Source organism: Manacus vitellinus, unplaced genomic scaffold (genome assembly GCF_001715985.3).
Source record: "Manacus vitellinus isolate BGI_N305 unplaced genomic scaffold, ASM171598v3 scaffold_2_pilon, whole genome shotgun sequence".
NCBI classification, from domain to species: Eukaryota; Metazoa; Chordata; class Aves; order Passeriformes; family Pipridae; genus Manacus; species Manacus vitellinus.
This window is the reverse complement of record NW_021940208.1, coordinates 17,559,334-17,573,741: the sequence shown is the minus strand read 5'-3', so window position 1 is coordinate 17,573,741 and position 14,408 is coordinate 17,559,334.

Below are 14,408 nucleotides of genomic sequence, written 5' to 3'. Positions count from 1 at the left end.
AGCTCACTCACACCAGGCCTTTAGACTGATGCATCATTGATAAGAACAACAAACCTTATCAGTTCTGCAAATTGCAGCCACAGATCATAAAACTTCCAAACTAGCAACACAACAACCACATGGAAAGCTTATGACATTAAATACATGAAAGGAACGCCTTGGGACTATGAGAAGGAATTGAGTACCTTCAGCACAGAATGGGTAATCCTCAGGGGACTATTTAAAAATCAGTGACTAGTTATGCCTACTAGTTTAGTCAGTCAACAGAGACATCAAAAGTTTGTACAGATGAAGTTTTCTCAGGTACAGAAGAGCAGAGCAAGACTTTCCTTTCTGATAAGTCACTTGGCTATACCCTTAGGGCGGGAATCCTGTCGCTGATAATGTCGGAACGGCCAAAGCGACATGAAAAAAGGTTCCAGCAAAGTTTATTCCAAGGAAAAAGCAGGGACAGCCACCTGGGGCTGCTGCGCAGCCCCTTAAGTACAGTTTTTGAACACACATAATACACACGGATAGGACAGTTCAAACTTTCACAACAGAATTCTTACAGCTAATAGGTGCATTTTCTAAACTCTACTTTCTCACAACAAGTTTGCTCTTTCTCAAAACAGCCCAGTTCTTTCCCACAACAGTCCCGAGCACCTGCTCTTATTTTTCTCTCATGTTGATGTTCTTCCCAACCACTCTCGTTCAAAACAGGTCCTTGTTCTCATGAGACAGTGTTCTCTGTTCCCACAAGACAGCTTCTTCAGGATGCATCAGTATGTTGTCAGGATCAGGGCCTCCATTTTCAGTCCTCTCTTTTCAGTCCATCTCAGGGGTATACTTTGATCTGGTCAACATCTATTGCTTCGTCAGTATGTGCCAAGATGCTGACAGACCCACTGTCACCCGTGACAGAATCCTTCAGAGATGTCTTGGGGTTTCTTTTGTCATTTGACGAGTTTGCCTCTGACATATGAAATCATGTGAGTAGGTGGCTGAGGCAGGGCAGTAATACCAGATGCAGTTAGGATGTGTGTGGCAGGGTTCATTTCATGGCCATAACATGCAGCATGCTCCCTCTACCCGCAGTTCAGCCCCAGGTGCTCTTGATCCAGGACCCAGGTGGAGATCGTGGGTGATCTATCCCTCAACTGCCTTACACATGCAGAGCTCAGGACTGCAGCCTGCACTGCCCTGGGGATGCCTGAGAGACAGACTGGGCTATTACTTTGCATATAAAGCATCCTGTCCCTTCCTCATGTTGCTTCCTTCCCTCCACCAGCCTCCTTCATTTCCATTCTGCAGTGTCCCCCATCCATCCCCTCCCTCCTTACCAGCAGCTGCCCCTCAGCCCCAAAACCTGGCTGGAGCAGTGACGTAGACAGGGCTGTCAGCATAATGCAAAGGAACGGTGGCAAGAAGTGTTTACCTTACAATAAGGTAAACACTCTGCACCCTCTAGCCCTCTTATTACTGTTGGGACATGAGCTAAACTGTTCCAGCCAATTCGTCTTAGTCCTAGATACACGTTGTGTGAAGGCAGGGCCTGAACACAGCAGAGAAATCTCTGATACGTAGTGTGCACTCAGGCAATGCCAGTTATGTGGGTAGGGTTCATTGAACGAATGTAGATGCTTAAATGGTAGGTGTCCATTTGGGAGTTAGTCACCCTAGGATGCCATTTTAAGTCAGAGAGAAATAGACACTTTTGGCATATGATAGAAATTTACGCTCAGTTGAGCTAAATTGTGTCTCATGAGCTCCTGCTTCTCCCTGCTGACAATATATGGAGTCAAGCACGAGTAGCTCACAGGTAAATGCCTGTACGACACACACCGAATGATGGGCGAGATCAATCCCATTTTGTACAACTTAGTTTTGACACAGGGATGTTACATATTATGGGGCTGCTAGAACGGAGCTTCGTAGGGTGCCTGGTGGGGCACACTCTGGCACGTAACTGCAGAGGCCAGGGAGCCAGACGCAGAGGAACAGAGAGACAGTGACAGACACAGCAAAACCCTTTGGGAACGTGGCTGCTGAAGCAACCATGACTTCATTAGACTTGCTCAAGATGCCCTCTAGCCTAGACCTTTCACCTCATTTAATGGTTTCTTGGCCTCAATCCCTTACAATTCTGAAATGAAAAAAAAATTCTCTTTTGACTCCTGTTTTCAAGACAGGGCTGTTTGATTTGGAACACTGCATTGAAGTCTGTGCTACTGATTGATTTCAGGTTTATTATATTTTCCCCTTTGAAACATGCTACAGTAAAAAAACCCACTTTGTCATTTTTCATGTGACCCCCCCCTCCTTTTTTTTTTTCAATCTTAGCAAATGCTCAGTCTTTTCCACTTCAATAGCTTGAAATTCTCCCCTGGGAGCCCTAAGCTCTTTAAATATTTTTACGTTGCCAGATTTCTTATGTTCTCTCTCCAGGAAGCCAATTTTGTTTCTAAGCTCTTGAGAGTAGTCCAGCTTCATCTTTTGCGCACTCACTGCATCACAATAAAATGCTGCCTAATTGCTGCCTCAGCTGAGTCCCAAAGGTGCTGGAGTTTGTCTCTAGGCTACAGTTGTAGACAATAAACTCTTCTCAGACTGAAGTTAAGCCTTTTTATTATTTAAATCTGAGTCATGTAAAATTAGTTTACTAGCAAGTTACCCACAAAGATCTAGTATAGAAAGAAACTCCCTCATATTGTTTTCCAACACAATGAGAGAATGATCAAATATACAGATTTGCAAGTGGCTTGTAATACAAGATGTACATAGAAAGACCAACATTTAATTTAGCCAAAAAGACATGAGAATGTTTCTGTGAGCCTAGAAGTTACTCTCAGGCCTCGTCTGTTTGGTGTTCTTTACCTTCAAACTGAAAATGGTGGTATGAAAAACACAGCAACTTTCCTCTAGCTTATCCGTCGCCTGAAATACCTATGAAAGAGGAAAAGCAGCTGAATATAACAAATGCCAGATGTGCGAAAGCTTTCTGTTCTCAGTCTAGCACAACAGTGAGAGGACTTAGTAAGCATTTTGCTAGAAAATAAGCGAGAATATACTAAAGCTGGATGGCTGCACCCCCATCAAGCTTGAGAAGACCCGTGCAGCAAGGGACAAATGGACAATACAGGGAGTGAGAATGAACACATACTCTTTCTCTCATCAGCACCATATTCAGCTATCCTCAACAGCAGAAGCAGACATCCATACATGGCATTTTCTCCCTTTGTGTTCCTTTTCTGTAATCTGTATTTTAAACTGCTTATATTTCTGTGGTACAATATGGCTTCTGATGAAAGTGCATACTCCATGGACATTACAGTAAAAAGACTTATTGATCATTCTTTTAAGACTCTAATTTCTTTGGGTGCATCTGGTGCTGTGTGCCCAAATCCACAGTGTTAACTAAGCAAAAATGAAGCTGGAAGAGACTGCTAGATTGTCTCAAAATGGTTAGACTGTCCTTTAATTAAAAAGGTCAGACATGATAGCAGAGACTTGACATAGTCTTTGTGGTGGTGTCTCTGGTTGCACACTTGCAACCTGGGACACTCATGAGCAAGGACAGATGATCCAAATGGCTCTTCGTGTATGGCTCCTTTTGTCAGCACAGAGTGGATGCAGGCAGATGCATCAATCTGCAGTAACTGCAGGGAGATTGCTAACCACACACCACACACTCACTGTGCAGACCTCCTCCTGTTGCTGGGGTCTCTCATTCCTCATTTATATTTGCCTTGATCATTTACTGAGAGCGAAATGGCAGACACGGGTGGACCGCAGAACCTTCATTACTAATGGTGATGCAGAAGACAGGAAGGATGCACAGGTCTGAAGTCGATTTTGGCAGGCAGCAGCTAGAAAAGCTAGGACACAATTTCAGCCTTATTCAGATCAATGGGAATTTTGCCACTGATGTCAGTGGGATGAAGATTTCGCTCCATGTCTGCTTGTAATCTGAGAACATGTATTCTGCAAGTCCAGGAGACACAGTGAAAATGGGACCCCACAGAGTTCATCTCAGATTCACTGCAGAAATAAAACTACATGGATTCTTTGTGCCCCTCAGTTATCTGTAAAACAAGTATGATAATGCTTTGAGTGCTAAACAATACAAGGTGTGTAGGAAGACACAGTATCTTTTATTAGGCCAACTGAAATAGTTGGGGAAAAACAGACAAGCTTTCAGGCTTGTCTGAAATGCTTTGAGATGCTCTGATGAAAGGTTTTTGAGCTGTGCAAGTGATCATTAAATTACAATCTTCCTCTCTCTGGAAATCATTTAGTGATATTTCAAAGGAAAGATACTGTACAGAAATAACTGATTTCTATTGCAAGTGCTGTCTGGAGCTAAATATCTTCTTTCCTCTCTCTTTATGAACTAATCTAAAGAAAATATGTTTTAAATTAGCATGTTAAGAACAATTTTGTGGTATAATATATAGTTCTGTGAAGTGTTCTGTGTTAAGCATAACCACAAGATCCTTAAACATATTTCAGTACACTCAAAAAAAATGGCTGGATTTCTGTTTAATGCTTTGTGGAAATTATGAAGTTATCACTGTGAAGAAATTAGAAAGCATAGAACGGCAATGAAATTGGCAAGTAAAGAAAAAAAAAGGCAGATATGAGTAAAAAACTACATTACACTTGTAAACATTGGCTAATGAGCCCCCAGACTATTACAACTGAGTGTGGACATCATGCATTCGAAAGCTGTGAACCAGTTAGTATCCATAAAAGAGTGACAGAAACAATCAAACTTAACCCTCTCCAGGAAAGACTAAATGAGCTGAGAATGCTCACTTGAAATTAGACAGGGGTGAGAGATCAACACCATTATGGTATCACAGCTGTGAGTGCAGCAAGATGTATCATTGCCATCATGGAGTCAGTGGACCACTGAGGTTACTGTGAGCCATGAATGGGTAGGTGAGGGAAGGTTTAACTCTGCATAAATCCTACTAGTACCACTTTACTAGTACTTTAGTTCAGTGTCAAAACATAAATGATGTCATGAACAGAGAAAACTGGGGGCAGAGGAATCTTTAAATATGTGAAAAGTACTTGCAAAGAAGGATGAAGTAAATTTGTGTCTATTAGAACAATAAGAAATTAGGGTAAGTTGCAGCAAAGCAGATTTACATTAAACCACTCAATAACTGTCCAGGATTAAGGAAAAGTAAGCATTGGCAGAGACTGCCTAGAGAAATGCTAAAACTTTATCACTGGAACATGTGAAAAATGGCTTAAATAAATGTAATCAAAAGTTTCACTACTGATGATTGTTCACTGAGGCAGAGAATAAACTTGGAGATTCATCTGAGAAAGGTTACAATGTGTGACCAGGTCTTTCTGGATGTGTTCTCTTTTTCCTGCCTGGAAGATGTTGTTGAAGATTTTCTGTTTGTGTGAGATTTTGAGATGCATTCCTCTGAAAATATCTGTTTGAGAGATGAGGGGCCATTCATCTTCTTAAGTCCCTGTTCCTCTCTCTGCTGATCACAGATGCAGTCACAGATGACTGGCTTGGTATGGACACCGACTTACTGAACCCACAAAGTCAGATGAGACAATTACCATCCTTAATGACAAATTTGGCCTTTCTTATATACTTCTAGATATAACACTCAAATCTTCATTACTCATTCCAACTATAATTACTTGTTCTGCACATATGAGGTGGCACCCATAACATAATCATAATGTTATTTACTGCCCTGCATTAGTAATTTTATCACATTATATTTAGATGCCATATGGTGTGATGGAGAATGCAATGAATGTTTCCTATGCAGTGGATAGAAAGCTCCAAGACAACAATTAATATAATCTATTCCACTTTTGCATTGCATTGCTACTAAGACTATCATTGAAGTAAAAGATCTCAGGAAGGAAAATTCTATTTTTAGATCTAAGACCCAGCCAAAGCTCTGCTGAGTTGCAGGTAGATATACTAACTAGAAATGTAAGTGGCTTTATGTCAGCAGTGTGTATGAAAGAATAAGGTGCTTCTGATGTATGATATCAACCACTTCTGTTTTCATAGTCTGTATACAATAACACGTGCTCAGCTAATCTGTATGAATCTATGTGCTTATATTGTGCTTATCCCCCCATAGGACTAGAACTGGGTACTTTATGTCTACAATATTTCCCACACTGAGGTCCTGGGAGGAAGTTTGAGCACCCAGCTGTACCCTCTGCTTAATTGTTAGCTCTGTCCTTGGGGATCTGTCCAGGTACATCCTATGCATTCAAGACAAGGCATGGATCATGAATAGTTCACTCTTGGGATTCCCCTCAAACAGCAAGGTCAAGAACATTATATTTAGCTCCCTCAGACCCATATTGTCTTTCAACACTATTCCCACAGGCTCCACACTCTTCAGAGTGCAGAGGAGGGACACCACAAGGTACACAAATGTGAGATCCAGGGTACAGGGCTCTGTGGCATGGACAGAGCAATCTGTAGTAGCCCTAAGCATCCTGGATGTGTCAGCATGCATCACAGAGCCTTGAGATGGAAAACTGCTCCCTCTCTTCTGTGGATATGCACTTTGCAGCATGGATACACACTTGCAAATAACGTCACAGGCTATCTGCCCATACCAGCCAGCACTGCACTGAATAGTGGTGCTGGAGACTGCTTTCATCAGGTAGAAAGGTCCCAAAGACTGTCTCAGTAGGAGGGGAATTTTTTGGTATATCAGCAAAACAGAAACCCAGAATAAAAATGGTAAAAGGGACAAGGAGAAACAGCACAGGATCACCTTTCCCATCCTGAGAAATCTGTAGAATATTATTCTCCTGTGCTCTTGGAACAGCTTTTTTAATAACCTTTGTTCTTCTTTTGTAACCTGTAATTATGGAAACCTCAATCTTATATATTCTTATGCACAAGTACCCTCAACATACATGTATTTCTCCACTGTAAAAGAATGTGAAGATGTAAGGCTCTGTACTGATTTTGGCTGGCATAAAGTTAATTTTCTTCAAAGTAGCTGGTATGGGGCAGTGTTTTGGATTTGTGCTGGAAACAGCAGTAACACAGGGATGTTTTCGTTACTGCCAAGCAGGGCTTACACAACATCAAATTCTCTTCTGCTTCTCACACCACCCTGCCCACAAGTGGGCTGGGGGTGCACGTGGAGTTGGGAGGGGACACAGCTGTGACAGCTGACACCCATTGACAAAAATGGGTTATCCCATACCATGTGGTGTCATGCTCAGCATATAATGCTGGGGGAAGAAGAAGGAATGGGCAACGTTCAGAGGGATGACATTTATTTTCCCAAGTAATCATTAAGTGTGATGGAACCTGGCATTCCTGGGAGATGGCTGAACACCTGCCCACCTGTGGGAAGTTGTGAATGAATTCCTTAATTTTCTTTGCTTGCTTGTGTGGCTTTTGCATTACCTATTAAACTGTCTTTATCTCAGCCACAAGTTTTCTCACTTTTATTCTTCTGGTTCTCCCAACTCACTGGGCAAGGAGCGAGTAGCTGTGAGAGTCTGAGCTGCCTACTGGGGTTAAACCTCAACTAACTTAGTTACTAAAACTTAGTAAGTATTAAAAACTACTAATAGTTCTCTCACCTCATTGGGTTTGTGGCTAAAATTCCTAATATATGCTTGTTTTAAAAGAATACTGTTTTATAACAGGATAGTTACTTCTGTAGCTACATGAAATACCTTAACTGCCAGGGACTGGAAAAGTGTCCTGGTGGTGGTCACCAATGGCATCAAGTCTCTCTGAACTGGAATGATGTTTAATAATCAGAAAATGAAGCCTTAGTGACATATTAACCGCTGAGCCTGGATGGTTTTAGAGGTTAGCACACAAGGCAATTGAACATCACTTGTTGTAACCAGCAGCATTCTATGTATAAGGAGCAGCTGTGCAGCCTGGAGGTGCAATTCAGCTGGTCAAATGTAGGTATTTCATATCTAATATGAGTATCTCTTACAAGTCATATGAAGCATCCAGAAGGCATTTCCATTTGATTTTGAATTGAATTGAAGACAACCAGCTTATGAGCAGGTGCCTGCACTGTAAACCATTAAAGTTAGCTATGTTGCACCTAGCATGTCTGTTGAAACATTAGCAGCCCTTGGCTGACGGGTGGGCAACTTCTTAAACTACTCAAATTTTACTGCAGCTGCTCTATATTAGTGGCAACACCATGCTCCTAGACTTATTTATAAAGTTTAGCATACCTTTTTATGGTACATTTGTAAATGCCATAAATAATTTTGCTTAAATTATGGCCATTTTTTACATGGATAACAGAGATACATGGTTAGACTATATCTTACAGTGATGCAAATCATAATAAACTTCTATGACATTTGTGAAACTATAATGGTATAAAAATCATGTGTTTGAATAGAATGATGCTTAGATACAAGACTCAGTCTCCTTAATTTATATCCTAAAGCTAAACATATCATTTTCTTGGTGGCACATTTGGCAAATAGGTCTCTGAGTTCAACAACGCATTTCTGTGCCTTGCTGAAGCTCATCCCTTCCTCAGACATGCCTGACTTTTATACAAGGTCACACAGTAAACAAAGTCAGAGACATGACCTAGGTTAAAAGTTACACCTTCTTTTGCAGGGTTCCTTTTAACCCAGATGATTTCACCAACCTAGTTGGCAGGGCCACCACATCAACAGCTGTACTCGCGCAAGCGACAGAGCGATACGTTAAAGTAGAAGGCAAGAACGAGTGCGCAGGGGTGAAAACCAGTTAAGTCAGTTCAGTTGCCAACGAAAAGATGCACAGAAATAGCACAGAATGGCATTCAAAGTTGAAGAGCCTCCTCTAGATGATAATTCAGAGTAGAAGCCTAACTAACAGTCTGAACTGCTCTCTGGAGGAGCCTCTCTCATTCCTTCAACTATGCAAGGCATCTAAGGAGACAAGCCTCCTAATTTAGGCATCTAAGTTATATGTTTAAACGTAGGCAGTGAATATTCCCCCTGAGAATGTGAATGGGATGTTATAATAGTTTAAAACATGTTTAACTGAAGCTGTGATACCAGTGTCTGGTTTTTTTATGAGATACTGTTCTTTGTGCCACTGATCCTCTACTGACACAATCATGTTTCTCATTTATTAGATAAATGAATAACGCTAACAAAATGCACATTGTTCAACTACAGTCCAAATTTTGAAGTTAAAAAAAGATTCCCAATTTTACTCTGAAATACAAACCAGATTAAGTTGTTCACATGGAAACCACTGCTTGTTCCCTGTAGTAATCACATTAGGGGACCAGAAAGGGAAAAGAGATTCTCCACAATGATCACCAGCATATATTTAACTTTCTTCCTCTCCTCAAACATTTTTAAGTTTTCAATTAGGAACTTTGATCTGTAATTACATCTTGCCATATACTACATTGCTCCTACCTATTCAGAATTTTTACATATTCAGTGATAGGGATTTAATAAGTTATTGATAAATGGCAGAGGCTGTGAAGTTGTTCTTTCAATGCAGATGCATGGCTTACCTCTTGTCCTGTAAAATCCCAATACTTAATCACACACCAGAACACATCTTTCTCCAATTTAACCCCCTCATTGCATTGATCACAGCACTATTCAAAGGGCTATTTCAGATAGTCCTAGAAGGACTGCCAATACATTATGGAATGCTCTTTAAATGTGTCTTTTTTCTGTCCTGGATGAATATGTTTGCAGGAGTGGATTGTTAATACAAATTTATTTTCTAGTATCTCACACTGCAGAACTGGAACTAACATGCCTAAGAAATCAAAAATCCTGGGGAAGCCATTAATATGTATTAGACTGTGCTTTGTTTATTCTAGTGGTTTGGACATCTAAACAGTGTGTGCAAAAAGCTGTCCAACAGCTCCCTTATTTGAAACTGCCACTGTTAAGTAAAAAAAACACCTACAGGAGAATAATATATACCAGCATGACTTAAAATTAATGGCCATGCCTGAGTTAACAGGCTCATCTGATGTAACTGGTTCAAACTATCAAAGCCCAGAATCCTATGGTTTTGTGTCCATTTCCACTTAGCTCTCATCCCTTCAATAAAGCTGCCTACGGATCATACATGTTATTGCAACTGTGCACAGAAGTAGGTATTGCAGGTAGCCCTAAAAGGGGAGCTGTCAGTCATTTCACACAAGCAGACTGGACAGCTTGCCTTGTGCTCAGCAGAGCTACCAGCTGTGCCCATTTTTTTCTACTGTGCTACTTACTACAAAACTAGAAGGAACTCAGTTAGACCACCATCCTTTTGCAAATGCAGTAGAATCTGGCCAGTGAAGTTCAAAATGATTGCAATGGGACAGACAGTGTGCAACTCCAGAAGTGTCACATCTTTAGAAAAACAGCTTAAAATTCACACTGTACCCTGAAAGAGTTATACTGCCAAACAAAAGCACATCACGAGAGATTTTCTCTCAGTTGTCAACCCTAGCAGATTAAGGGAACTTTGCCACTTGATACTGTCTAGTGCTCTGCCACATGACTGAGATGCTGTGAATAAACTTTCCTTCTGTGTCCAGGTTTTCACTTAACAGTTGCTGACACACAGCTCCCTGGACCTGACTCTACTTTCTCTGACGTTTCTGTCCAAGTCTTCCTCTCTATTTGTTTGGACTACTGTAAACTACTTTCTTATTTCTTCTCCAAAGTGTAATACTCCAACATATGCAAAATGCTTCTGCATGTTGAGTATACACAGAAAAGAAACATGATATCCTAGTTCCTGTTAATTCTTCTAATTTCTGTCTGCAGACTCAAAACAGAACAGGTGAGGGTTTTTTCAATGTACTGTGGGCTTGCTCCAACCCATTTCAAAGATCCATCTTCTCTTCTGCCTGTGTTTTCCATTAATGTGACACTAGCTTGTTCTTCGTCATTTTAATCAACCAACTCAAAGCTGCCGTGACAGCTTTCCCTTGCTATGGCCTAACAATAAACAAACATATTGGGTAGGACTCCTCTCACCTACCTTTAGGCATCTACAGTGCAAACACTTATATTTATGCTGATCAGCTAAGTCGGCTATAAGCTCTGAAGAAAAACTAAACACATTCAGGGCACAGTCCATGTTGGTTAAAACAGGAATTGTATCCTCAAAGTATCACTCTCTCCCTCTCTCACTTAAGAAGAAAGCTAACTCAGAGGCAGAGACCTAGAAGACAGATGTCTACATTGACCAGATAAATAAAAACACCCTTGCCCGTTCCTACTCTCGCTTTCCAACTTAACTGAAATCCCATTTGAGAATCAACTGCTTCCCCTTAAACTGTTCTCTATTAACAATTCATGTCATTTTGAGATGTGCCTTATGGGAAAGATGTTGACTAAATGTTTCTGTGTTGCTACTCCATCACAATTTCTCAAGGTTCAGACTTTGAGGCTCTTTCCTAGGAGAGAAATTGGTGGATATGTCACAGGTAATACCATAACATAAAAATATCTATGCAGAAGAACAATTACTTTGTGTGTATGAAAATTAACAGTCTACTGATGCCTCTACTGACTTGTGCATAACTTCCCTTGGAAAGTTAATACCCGTGAATATGTAACATGCATCTTCTTTTCCCTATTGCTTCCCTATTGTTTTTCACTTTCCATTATTACAGTATTTCTCCACACAACCTGTAAGACCTTTGGTAAAGAGTTAGGTTTGCATGTGAGCATTAAAGATTATTATGAAGGCACAATAATTCCTGTAGTCTGGTTAAATATAATTGCAAGGGGAGGGCAAGACAAAAGCAAAGGGCAGTTCATAATTCATAGAATTCTCACATGTTTTCAACCTTCTCCTGCAGAATTCTGTGTGTGGGAGGAGGTTACAAACGAAGCTCTCTGCTACTTTGTGCTAAAAGCCTGTGCCAGCCCTCAAGTTGCTGGAATTTATGTAATGATAACCAAATCAATTCAGAAACCAGTTTTGTTAATCTGACACAGACCCTAAGAGTGGATAGCTTTAAACTTCTCTGACAGTGTCTGCAATTACTCTAGCTGAAGAGACACTTCTGAACCAAACCTAATGTTCATGGCAAAAGAGTTACATTAATTTATATCAGCTCCTGATCGAACTGACTAGAATAAATCAGAGTGAGAGGGCACACAATCAGCTCTGCTGGCAGATTCACAGGTTGCTGGAAAGGGGCATGATAAGTCCCTGGGGTTTGGCTGTGAGTAATGCTCTCCTACACCACCATGGCTGGATCCTGCCTAACCACAGTTGCTGACACCCACCAACCTCACATCTTATCCAGAACTGCTAGGTTTAAAGCCTCTATCAAAAAATAAAAAGCTGTAAGCCATGAGAATATACTCAGAGTAGAACAAGCTTCAGTGGCTTAAGGTGTCACACTCCTCCCAGCAATTTCTTACCTTCTCTTTGCCTGAGATTACTGCCTCACAGCAGAGTCAGTGCAATGAAACGCATGCACTAGTCCCAGCTGCTTCAATACAAGGTCCAGCAAATTCGCTTAAACTGCTCCCAAACATGACTTTAATACCATATTTTTAATAAAATGGATTAGGAACATTAGTGTTTTCCAATCCAGGGACTATTGTGGAGGCAGGAACCTTCAGTAAGGAGGCGGAATAGATGGTCAAGGTAGCAGTTTTTTGCATCACTCCAGCCAGATTTGATGGAGTCTAACCACGGCAGCAGGAAAGGCTATGAAATTTTCATGCTCACAGCTGTCATTTGTCTGCCTTATTAACAGGTTTATGAACTTCTAATTGTCTGGTTGGACTAGATGACCTCCTGAGGTCCCCTCCAACTTGAATTATCCTAATGTGTATGGCTAGGAACCTGGAGATACAGTTCTCTTCCTCCCGACCCAGTTACTTAGCATATCTTGGCAAACTGTGTAGACCCATGCATACCAAAATTTCCCTCTGAGGGATCCAACTGGTATTGCTCTGGAGTTGAGTAACTGCTTTTCAAAGGGAGGTCAGCAGTAGTATGGGTATCCTCTGCCATGAGGAAGCAGCCCTGCTCGACTCAAGCATTACTAAAAAAAGGGATGGGGGAAAAAAATCTCCAACCAAACAAATAGAGATTATGACCAAATAACCAACCTTCTCTGTGTCAGCTGGGGGATACAATCCTCACACAAAGTGGTTAATGTGTTGCTTTATGTGATAAGAGGTACATAGCCTAGTGGGAAGGGATATTATGGCAGTGTTGGGAACAGGCTGCTTATCATCTGCTCTCCCTAAGAAACACAGAACTCTGCAAGGTCTGCACAGTATCTATGCTTTTGGGTATGTGAAAAACCAGCAGGAATTGATGTCATGGGCAGGCAAGTTTGAAAAAATCTGGAAAAGGGGGAAGCCAGAGTTGCAGCTGTTATGAATTCATCACGATTTTGGCCCCAGTTCTAAAATAGTCACAAAGACATAAGAATCTCCACATGATTTTGAGGGAAGCAAGATCTGTAAATACACGAGTGACACATTCATACATGCGGTATTGTTTAAGAGGCATACTGAACTTTTAGTTTCAAACCCTGCTCTTTCACTTCTGTCAGTTAACATTTCTGAGAACCTTATTGTGAGATACGACCTCATGCTGCTACCTTAAAGTAACTACAACAGACATTTTCTGGAGAAATCACGTACTACTATAGGGAGTGTTCACAAGGTCATCATCACTGGGACACTCTCAGAGCTGTCACACAGCAGTTCCAGCAGCAAGGACTTGCTGCAGTGGTGCAGCTGCACATAGAAACACAGCTCGGATCCGCTGGGATCTCAGTTGGCTGTTCCTGCCTCCACATCTACTCTGCCTTCCTCTGCAGTAGTTCTGCAGGCTCAGCTAATGAACGAACTTCATCCAGATGAATTTGGGTAATTTTTTGGATCCCAGGCTTGCCTTGCCAGATGGCAACATCAGTGTTGTCGTAGTGTAAATAATAAACAGGAGGGTATGGTCATGATCAGAGAGGAATGCAGGACTGCCCTTTTTGGTGGCAATACAGACAGGTCCAGGAATAGGGCAAATAGGGCAAATCCCCAAATCTGTTCCTCTACTGTACTATAAAAGCAATTAAACCACTATAGCAAAGATAGTGTTCAGTGCCCTTCTGTGTGTCCATGCAAGACAAACGCACCTTCTGCCTTTCCCGGCGGCTCCCTCAGCCGAGGTGGAGGTAGCCGAAGTCTGCATTCAGAGTGGGAATGAGCTCTGAATGTGAAGTCAGAGCTCTGCTCAGCGATGCTAACCACTAGGACACGAGGCAACGGGCAGAAACTGATGCACAGGATATTTCACCTGAACATGAGGAAGAACTTCTTTACTGTGCAGGGGACCGCGCAGTGGAACAGAGAGGCTGTGGAGTCTCCCTCACTGGAGATATTCAAGAACCGCCTGGACACAATCCTGTGCCATGTGCTCTAGGATG